Source organism: Scyliorhinus torazame, chromosome 7, assembly GCF_047496885.1.
Source record: "Scyliorhinus torazame isolate Kashiwa2021f chromosome 7, sScyTor2.1, whole genome shotgun sequence".
NCBI classification, from domain to species: domain Eukaryota; kingdom Metazoa; phylum Chordata; class Chondrichthyes; order Carcharhiniformes; family Scyliorhinidae; genus Scyliorhinus; species Scyliorhinus torazame.
Genome location: NC_092713.1, coordinates 15,611,936 through 15,622,464, shown reverse-complemented (window position 1 = coordinate 15,622,464; position 10,529 = coordinate 15,611,936). Strand labels below are relative to the sequence as shown.

The 10,529-nt window shown below is 48.4% G+C and overlaps 1 long non-coding RNA gene across 1 annotated transcript in view; it reads right to left on the bottom strand.

The window, feature by feature from the left end:
• Positions 1-829: 829 nt before the first annotated feature.
• LOC140426053 (uncharacterized) overlaps positions 830-10,529 on the bottom strand; it is a 109,742-nt gene continuing 100,042 nt past the window's right edge. The window contains exon 3 of the long non-coding RNA XR_011948113.1: positions 830-2,348. This is a non-coding gene — a long non-coding RNA (uncharacterized lncRNA). The remainder of the gene's footprint in view (positions 2,349-10,529) is intronic.

Sequence of the window (10,529 nt, the reverse complement as noted above, 5' to 3'; positions counted from 1 at the left end):
GTGTCTACTAGGTTTCCAGAGGCCATTCCAGTACGTAATATTACAGCTAAAAAGATTGTGGAGCAGTTACTTAAATTCTTTACTAGATATGGACTACCCACAGAAATACAATCGGATCAAGAATCAAATTTTACCTCAAGGTTATTCAAAGAAGTTATGGATAGCTTAGGAATAAAACAATTTAAATCAATTGTGTACCATCCAGAATGGCAGGGAGCATTAGAAAGGTGGCATCAGACATTAAAGACAATGTTGAGGGCTTAGTGTCAAGATTATCCAGAGGTTGGGATAAAAGACTTCCATTTGTGTTGTTTGCAATTAGGGATGCACCTAATGAGTCAATCAAATTTAGTCCTTTTGAACTAATATTTGGTCATGAGGTAAGAGGACCACTTAATTGATTAAGGAAAAATTGGTGAGTCAGAAATCAGAAATTACATTATTGGATTACGTGTCAAATTTTAGGGAACGATTAAATAGAGCAGGTGAATTGGCTGGACAACATTTAAAAGTTGCACAAAATGTGATGAACCTGGTAGGGGACAAGAAATCCAAAGTTTGTAGTTTTTGTACTGAGTTGAGGAGAAATTTATTTACTTTCTTTTTTTAAATTTAGAGTGCGCAATTATTTATTTCCAAGTGAGGGGCAATTTAGCGTGGCCAATTCACCTAAGCTGCACGTCTTTTTGGGCTGTGGGGCTGTTGCTAACTTTGCCTTAGTTTAATTGCTCTATTTTATCACCTTTCCTCTTGAGTCGCCAGGTATCTTTCTGATACCGCCACGTGGTTCAAGTCCGAGTAATGATCAGTAATCCAATACACCGCTTAGTAAGATTTAAATCAAAGCACATTTATTATACACAGTAATCACTACTCATGTACAAATTCTGCGTCTAAGCTACTTTTACGACTAACAGGCCAATATTTAACTTTGGACTGGCCCACCCGGTCAGGGAAACGAATGGCCTTTCGTTCGGGTTCTGAGCCTGCGGGATTCGAAGTCGGTACAGATTGGTAGCTAGGAGCGCCTGTCTCATAGCGAGCGTTGAAGTAAGACTTACTGGATATCAGCGGTGGCTGGACCGGTCACTGTCAAGGGTTGGTTCGCGTTGCTGAGTGACCCGGTCAAGAAGAACGATTTGAACTTGGGCTTGATTCTTATAGTCCCCAGGGGCTTCCCGCCTTTCGGGGCGGACCCTGTACCTGGTCCCAAGTGATTGGACTTTGTCCCAATCACTTGGTTCGATTTTCTCCAATGCTGGAGCGGTTCCCTGATCGATGGGCGGTCCTGAGGTGGTCGTTCACCTCCCATTGTGTAGGCTTCTGCTGGCGCCGAAGAGTCTGGTTTGGCTTTATGTGTCTAAATGTTGCTCATTGTTCCCGGGGATTGCTCATTAATATGCAGATGGCTGGTGTTTTGTTATGCTGATGGTTGCCGGTATCGATCTTGTCTGGCCTTTCCAGAGGTAAGTACACACTCAACCTGCAGCTGCTCGTTTGTGTCCTGTTGGCTGACTTTCCCATCAGCCTTTGCCTTTTGCCATTTTAAATCTGGAGTTAGCCATTCTAAATCAGGAGTTAGCCATTTTAACTGGCTACAGACCCTCCTCGTGATCCTAACGCGAAGCGTGAAGGATCACATAACTATGTTGCTTTCCATTCCCTAACCTGTGGGGGACACTTCCTTCATGGCCTTTGCACTGACCATAGCTTTGCAAAAAATGTTTCACTAACAATTCTAAGGACGCTATGTCAAACAGGAACATGCATTACAAAACAAGAAACTGGGAACCTCTAACTATTCTTAATATACTACACTCACTTAAACATTTCATCATCCTATCTTCCGCAATCATACAACAAAATCATAGCATTTCATACACAGTCTTTCCTGGCTTGGCAGTCAAGCTCAGGATCATACAATTTGCTCATGAACAGTTCTTTACATTTCTTTATTTACAATAAACGCAAGTGAATGTACTTCATTATAGATCACGGGGGTCGGGGGTCTGGTCGTATCCGAACATAGGGGATCTGATCCTATATACCGGGGTTCGAGCGCGGTAGGCTCTCCTTCTCCATTTCCGTAGACGCATAGTCTGCACTATGCAGCAGAGTATCGCTAATACCAGTAATGTTTCGATTACATAGGACAGAGAGTACCAGGTTATAAACCTGGCACACCAAGATGATATGGTGTCGCTGGTGACTGGGCTCTGGGTACTGCGGGGAAGTGAAATATTAACGGCTGGGGGGCTTGAGGTCCGCGAACCCAAAAGTCCATAAACATGATGCTGATCCATGTGAAGGAAGTCCTCATGGCTCTTCTCTTCTCCGGTCCTGGAGTTCTGTGGAAACAAGCATAGTGTCTGTAACTATCTTTGTTTAATATCTCGTACGATAGTGTGTCTGTCCTTTGGTGCCAATTATTCCCTTTATAATTGGTCACTATGTGCGACTCCCTCATTTTTTTTTCAAAAATCGAATTTTAGGACAAGACACACTTCCTAATAATGAACCAGTGCGAGCCGTCTCGCAGACTGTGCAATTTACCATCCAAATGTTTCAGGATGTAAATAGCATGTGGTTGGCAACCTGAAGGTTACCTAAACAAAACAAAACTTTTTGAACGAAAATTTCCAAAATGAGGTGCGTATGGGCCGCGACGGGTACGATTTGGATGGAGTCCCCGGGTAGGACGGCTACCAATGCCGTGTCTCTCCTACCCGAGCGTAGTTGACCAGAGGGGGGGTCCCCAGGCAGGGCAAGTCCCAAGCTGTTTCTCCACTGCCTGAGCAACCGACAAGAACGGGCAAAAAGTGTAGTCATCGTGGTGGGGCTGTCGTAGTGGTTCTACCTTCGAACCAGAAGGGCAGTTATGAACGGGTGTCTGGTTCCTTAAACAGTCTCTACAGACAAGCTCTGAGAGGTTTCTGCTGAACTAGTGTCTGGCAATGGTGAGTCTCTGTGGGCAAGTCCTCAGAGGTTTCGGCCGAATAGGCATGGGGCAGTGAGATAAAATTCTCCTGTCGGACATACAACATTTAACAAACGTACAAACAACATAAAACATTCTGCCGGTTCCATCAGAAAGGACAACACTTCTCCCAAGCGGTTCCTTTTAAAACATCATCTGGACACCTCAGTTCTCGGTTGCGAACAGGGTCGCAAAGGGGTTCTCGGTTTGGGAGTCAGACCCAAGGTCGTCCTCTTCTCCCGGGTGCCACACTCTTGAGTGTATCAGGGCTGAAAGGGCTGCATGGTGTGAGGTGGGGTCGCTCTCGTCGTTGCGGACGAGTCTGAACGAGTTATTTCGGTGCCAGTAATTGGTGTCTAGCTGTGTGGGACAAAATCGGGGTCGTCAGTGTAGTTCGGTGGTCGGTGGTGGGGTTTGTTCAGGAAAGTGATCATGAAGGGATCACTTGGATCGTAGTCGGAATTGCTAAGTGTGGGTCCTGTTGCATGGGGATAGTAGGGAGGCGTGCTGTGGCTATCGTCCCAGTCACAGTCGCTGTCTCTGCTGCTGCAGTCTGTGGGCATTCCGGGGCGGAGTGTATATTTCGGGGGTGGAGTTGAGGTCGAGTCCGAGGCTGGGCTGGACATGGTGGGGGTTGGTAGGGTTATGTTGGCTGTGGGCGGGTGTGGTGTGCTGCGTCGAGCATGACGTGGTGTGCGTGGTTAGACTGTGTTCCATATGCCTTCAGCTGGTTTATATGAAACCACGCAGTCTTACCGTTGGGGTACTTTATTTTATAAACGGAAGGGCTTACTTTGTCCGCAATGGAATACGGACCCGAGTATTTTGGTGACAGGAATGTGCTGGGGTTATGTACAGAGAGCATGACTTGCTGTCCGATACTGTACTCAGTCGCATGCACTGTCTTGTCGAAACAAGCCTTGCTCTGTTTCTTTCTGGTGCCCAATTTTACTGCGGCTGCTAACTGAGCCGTTTTAACATTTTCCACTAGTTGTTCTACTGCTTTCTCGTGTGTGAGGGCCTTCGGGGCTGGTCAAGTCCAAACCTAACAAATTTTCTGTGCCTTTCAGTCCGGTCATGAGGGTGTGTGGGGTGTAACCTGTGGAAGTAGAAATTGTGTTACGTATAAACATCAGAGCAAAAGGGAGGACTGAGTTCCAAGTGGTGTTGTTCTGCTGGACCATTTTTCTGAGGGTGGATTTTAGGGTCCGATTCATGCGCTCCACGATACCACTCGACTGTGGGTGGTATGCAATGTGGAATTTTTGGGTGATGCCAAATATCGTGAGGACGTTCTGCATGACACGTCCCATAAAATGGGAGCCTTGGTCGGATTCAATGCTGCGGGGGAGTCCCCATCTTGTAAAGATGTGGTGGGTCCAAATCTTGGCTGTGGTTTTTGCAGTGTTTGTACGGCTGGGAATGCTACCACCCATTTCGTAAATGTGTCAATTACCACAAGTACATATTTATAGCCATTCCTGCAAGGGGGCAATGGTCCTATAAAATCAATCTGGAGGTTAGTCCAGGGGCCACTAACGGGTCGGGTGTGGCTGAGTTGAGCCTTTTTGGCATATCTGTCCGGATTATTCTGGGCACAGATAAGACAATTCTCGAATTAATGGTTTACATCATCCTTTAAATTTGGCCACCAACAAAGCTGCTTGAGATGGGCTGTAGTGGGATCGATTCCCTGATGTCCATGACCATCATGGAACAAACAAATCAGTTGATTCCTGTCCTGTTCAGGAACCACATAAAGGGTGTCTTTTAACACCACACCATCATGTGTGGTCAGTGCATTTCTAAACCTCTCATAGGGAGCTGAATATTTCCCTTTTACAATCTCCCTGAGATTGCTGTCCTGCTTCTGGGCCTCTACTAGATCCTCGATCTTTGTCTGTGAGACCTGAACTGCACTCACTGGTGCGCTTTCGGGGGATGTCCAAAAATATCCGTGCCTGGAACCTGCTTTAGCCAGTGCGTCGGCTTTCACATTTCCAGGGGGGGAGGAACGATGGTGACTGCGGACTTTGATTATCCCATAAGTCCTGTTCTGAGCTCTCTGTAAAATATGACGGAGCAATGGGGCTGAGGGGAGGGGTTTTCCGTCTGCGGAAACAAATCCTCTTGCTTTCCACAGGGGCAGGAATTCCGTAAGGCTGTTGCAGACATAGAGGCTGTCCGAGAATATGTCTGCTGGGCTGGGGAAGGAATCTGTGTGGTCTACTGTGTATGCGATGGCCGCAAGCTCTGCTGCCTGCGCGCCTAGTGTCCGGGTAGTTTTAACGATATTTCCTTGAGGGCGCGCCCCTGCGCGTCCTCGACATAGATCCCGCAACCTGTTATGCGCTTCCCATCCAAGACTGTGGAAGATCCATCCACATAGATTTTTATGGGCTCACACGTGTCCATGTGTTGGGGGCTCTGGGTTGAACTATCTGTCTTTCTGGGGGGTGTTTTAGCGATAAAGGGGCCTGTGTCGTGGTGTGGAGAGATAATCTCACATTCATGGGGGGTTCCGGGGTACTGTACGTTGTCGGCTAAATAGATGTGTGTCTTTATCCGTTTCACAGTGATGTCCTGTCCCAGCAAGAGAAGGGTCCATTTGGCTGCTCTTATTTGACTGACGGTACCGTCCTTGAGTCATCCGTCCAGTAAATGTTGGGTGGGGGTGTGCTTGGTGAGAATTGTGATGGGGTTCAGTCCGGTAATGTACGAAAAATACTGGACTGCCCAGAATACTGCAAGCAGGTGCCTCTCACAGGCTGAAAATCCCTGCTCCACAGCATCTAAAATTCTGGAGGCGTAAGCCACGGGCCTTAACTGTTCCTGTAGGAGCACGGCCGAAAGGGTGCGGTCTGTGGTCGCTACCTCTATGGCGTAAGGGGAAAGCGGGTCTGGAACTTGTACTGCGGGGGCTGCTATGAGTGCCTGTTTTAAAGAGTCCACAGCATCCGTATGCTGCGGAAGCCATTCCCAGGGGGCTCCTCTCTTTAGGAGGTCTGAGAGGGGCGCTGCCTTGCTGGCGAAACCGTCAATGTGGTTTCGGCAGTAGCCAACCAGTCCTAAAAACGACCGGAGGGCTGAAACGTTCTGGGGAAGGGGCAATTTAGCGATCGAGTCAATCCTTTTATGCTCGATCTCGCGTTTACCATGTGTGATAATTGTTCCCAAATATATCACTTTTTCTTCCAAAATCTGGGCCTTTTTGGGGTCGACTTTACAACCGATTGAGTGTAATAGTTCCAGGAGTTCGGACAGAAGCTCAATGTGCTCTTCCTTGGTGTCTGTCTGCAGTAGTAGGTCATCAACATACTGAACCAGACATTCGGGGCGAGAGAATTTGGCTAAACCATTTGCCAGCTGTCGGTGGAAAATGGAGGGGGAGTTGTGGAATCCTTGTGGCAGGCATGTCCACGTGTACTGCTGTGCTTTAAAGGCGAAGGCAAATTTGTCCTGGCACGCCTTTGCCAATGGAATGGACCAGAATCCATTACTGACGTCCAAAACCGTAAAGAATCGGGAATTGAGTCCCTGCTTGAGCATGGTCTCGGGACTTGTAGCTACTGTGGGGGCTGCTGCGGGGGTGACTTTGTTGAGTTCCCGGTAATCGATGGTCAGTCGCCATGATCCATCGGGCTTTCTCACTGGCCAAATCGGGGCATTATTAGTGGAGGCTACTGATCTAAGTACGCCCTGCTCTAATAAGCTTTCTATTACCTTGGAGATTTCTCCCTCTGCCTCTTGGGGAAATCCGTACTGTTTTTGGGGTCTAGGGTCAGGTCCTGTTACTTGTACGGAGCCAGTCATCCGTCCACAGTCGTGCTTGTGGGTCGCCAATGCTGCCCTGTTCTTTTGCAGAACTGCCCTAACCTGCTTGTCCATGCTAAGTGTGGTCGGGTTGCACCAAAATTCACCTACTGCGCTAATTTTGTTCATGTAGTCTCCTATGTTGAGCGTTGCGGGGGCTCTTGCGGATTTTGCCATCTTCCAGACACACTGGTTGACTGGATCGAATGAAAGGTGGTGGGAATTCATGAAATCGGTTCCCAGAATGTGTTCTGCTGTGTGGGGCAGGTCAACTAAAACTACGGGGTGCTTGGTGGTGATGATTCCGATTTGAATGGGTACAGGGGCTGTGATGTGTCCCTGCTGTGAGTGGCCTGTAAAGCCGCTGAGGGTGATAGTGGCTGTAGTGGGCCACGTGTATTTTTGAAACAGGGTGGAGGAATTTATGGTGGTGCGGGACCCTCCTGTGTCCCAGAGAAATTCGATGGGCTGTCCCCAAATTTTTGCTGCAACTACCGGTCATCCGGACCTATCCCAAAGGGTGTTGCAGACCCAACTGGGGGAGCCCGTACACCGTCAGTCCGTTCCGGTCAAGTCCGTCTGATCTGAACGGGGGCGAACGCTATGAATGGGCTCTGTCTTTTTCTTACTCAGAGTGCCCGTCTGCTGGGCTCTCTGTGGCTTTTTAGGGGCATTGCACTCTCTTGCGAAGTGTCCCAACTGTCCGCAGTTGTAACACTCTTGTGACTTGGGTGGGGGGCTGTTCTTTCCCTCATTCACCCATGCGGGGTTCGGGTGGGTTTTTACTGCCTGCATATCTGCGCCGGCCTGCTTTTCCTCGGGATTCTTAACTGCGGGTTTACTTTGAACAGATTGCTCCCAAGCGCGGGACAATCTTTTCACTACCCACTTCTCGTTATGGGCCTCCTCTGAGGGATCATAACTCGTACAAGCTTTCTGTCCTGTTTCTGTGGCATGGGAGATAAGGGTGCGGGTCCATTTGGCCATGTTGTCTGGGTCAAATGGGCACGGTCTAAATCTCCAAAGTCTGCAGCAAAGTGAATCCACAGGCGTCCAGCGAACGTGGTGGGGTGCTCGGATTTCTTTTGCCTACATTTGTTGAGGTCATCTACGGGGTCACCCCGGTTATACCCAATCGCATCCAGGATCGCGGTATGCCTTTCTGCAAGGGTGCCTCCTCCTACATTCTGTGGGTCGGGAAGGGCTGCTGCTACTGACGGGTCTAAACCTAAAACTGTGAGCTTTACCTGCTCTCGCTCATCCAGGCCATACATGGTCGCCTGATGCTTAATTGTGGCAAAGAAATGGTGGGGGTCTGAGGTGGGGAGGAACGGTGTGATCCTATCGCACACGTCCTGTAATTGGGTCACTGTTAAGGGGGTGGAATATAGAAATTCAGCATTGTCAGATGTGGCTGTGCAGTGGGTGGTTACTGGGTTCATTGGAGCTTGAACTATCTGCTGTGTGGGGGGTTGGGGCATTTTTCTCTTTTGTGGCTTTCCCTGCGCACTTGTTCCCTGAACATATCTCTACGTTGTTTCATTCAACTCTTCCCAATCAGGGCCGTCTTCCTGATCTAATCTTTCTCCAAAGGTTTCCTGGAAACCTTTCTGAACTGAGAGCAGCGATTGCAGCTCTGCAATCTGCTTCCGGCACTTTGCGTGATCTAATGTGCTTTGGCTTTGTTCTGTGGTGGCAGCATGGAGTGCTCTTAATGCTGCCTTGAGGTCACTACACTGTTTTTGCTATGCCTCGACCTGTTTTTCCGTTTCTTCTCGTACCAGGATTGCACATTGCGTGTCCTGATATGCCTTTTCGTATTGAGACTGGAAGCTGCTTAAGTGCGCCAGACAAGACTGGTGAGCCCTTTTGGCGTCATCCACCTCTCCAACTTTTGCTGCCAATTTCCTTCTCAAGTCTAAATTCTCCTTTTCTACCTCGCTTACATCGACCTTACTCATCCGATGTATGCCCTCTACTTCTTTCCGGAGCGTCCTAACGACCTCCTCTGTGCCTCGCAATTGTGCCAAGCAGGACACGATTGCCATCAGCTTGCGAGCTTTCCCTAAGCTCTTTTTGTGGATCTCGCTCAGGTTCTCCCACCAAGTATGTCCTATACTCCCGGGACCTGATTCCTCGTTATAACAGAATTCATTCCAAAGGGGCCATCCTTTCCCTTTGAGATATTTCCTGATCTCTTCCTCCCAAAAGGTACATTGTCCCACTCTACTGCTGCTGGTTGCTGCGATCGCAAATTCCTCTGGGTTCATTAGGCGCTGCATTGCCTGCATTGCCATCTTTCCTATCCGAATGCTTCTTTTAAATTTGGAACAGGGGAGCTAAGGCGGTGCTGTAAATACGGGTACGGCTTTCGCTACTTTCCGATATACAAACTTCCGACAGTTTTGACGCAACAAAAAATCTATCAGTTTAACCTTATAGCCCTGTTAGTTATGCATGCATACACACACTTCTGAATTATGACTATTGATCAGAACTGCTTGAACACTTGTGGGTTTCTGTTTCCAATTGGATTTCTAGTTCAAATTCTTGGGTTCTCCCGGAGTGGTTTTCCACTTCTAGATCAGGTCCCGGTGGAGTCGCCAAATAATGTTGCTAACTTTGCCTGAATTTAATTGCTCTGTTTTATCACCTTTCCTCTTGAGTCGCCAGGTATCTTTATGATACCGCCACGTGGTTCAAGTCCGAGTAATGATCAATAATCCAATACACCGCTTAGTAAGATTTAAATCAAAGCACATTTATTATACACCGCAATCACTACCCATGTACAAATTCTACATCTAAGCTACTTCTACGACTAACAGGCCAATATTTAACTTGGAACTGGCCCACCAGGTCAGGGAAACGAATGGCTTTTCATTCGGGTTCTGAGCCTGCGGGATTCGAAGTTGGTACAGATTGGTAGCTAGGAACGCCTATCTCGTAGCGAGCGTTGAAGTAAGACTTACTGGATATCAGCGATGGCTGGACCGGACACTGTCAAGGGTTGGTTCGCGTTGCTGAGTGACTCGGTCAAGAAGAACGATTTGAACTTGGGTTTGATTCTTATAGTCCCCAGGGGCTTCCCGCCTTTTGGGGCGGACGCTGTACCTGGTTCCAAGTGATTGGACTTTGTCCTAATCACTTGGTTCGATTTTCTCCAATGCTGGAGCGGTTCCCTGATCGATGGGCGGTCTTGAGGTGGTCGTGCACCTCCCATTGTGTAGGCTTCTGCTGGCGCCGAAGAGTCTGGTTTGGCTTCATATGTCTAAATGTTGCTCATTGTTCCCGGGGATTGCTCATTAATATGCAGATGGCTGGTGTTTTGTTATGCTGATGGTTGCCGGTATCGATCTTGTCTGGCCTTTCCAGAGGTAAATACACACTCAACCTGCAGCTGCTCGTTTGTGTCCTGTTGGCTGACTTTCCCATCAGCCTTTGCCTTTCGCCATTTTAAATCTGGAGTTAGCCATTCTAAATCAGGAGTTAGCCATTTTAACTGGCTACAGGGCTGAGACCCACGCAGACACGGGGAGAATGTGCAAACTGCACATAAACAGTGACCCGGGGCCGGGATCGAACCCCGGTCCTCGGAGGCCTGAGGCTGCAGTGCTAACCACTGCGCCACCGTGCTGCCCCTCAGAGAAATCTATTTACTCAGAATCTTTTAGACTCTCTACCCTAGAGGGCTGCGGATGTCCGGTCGTTTATTCAAGACAGAGGCCGACAGATGTTC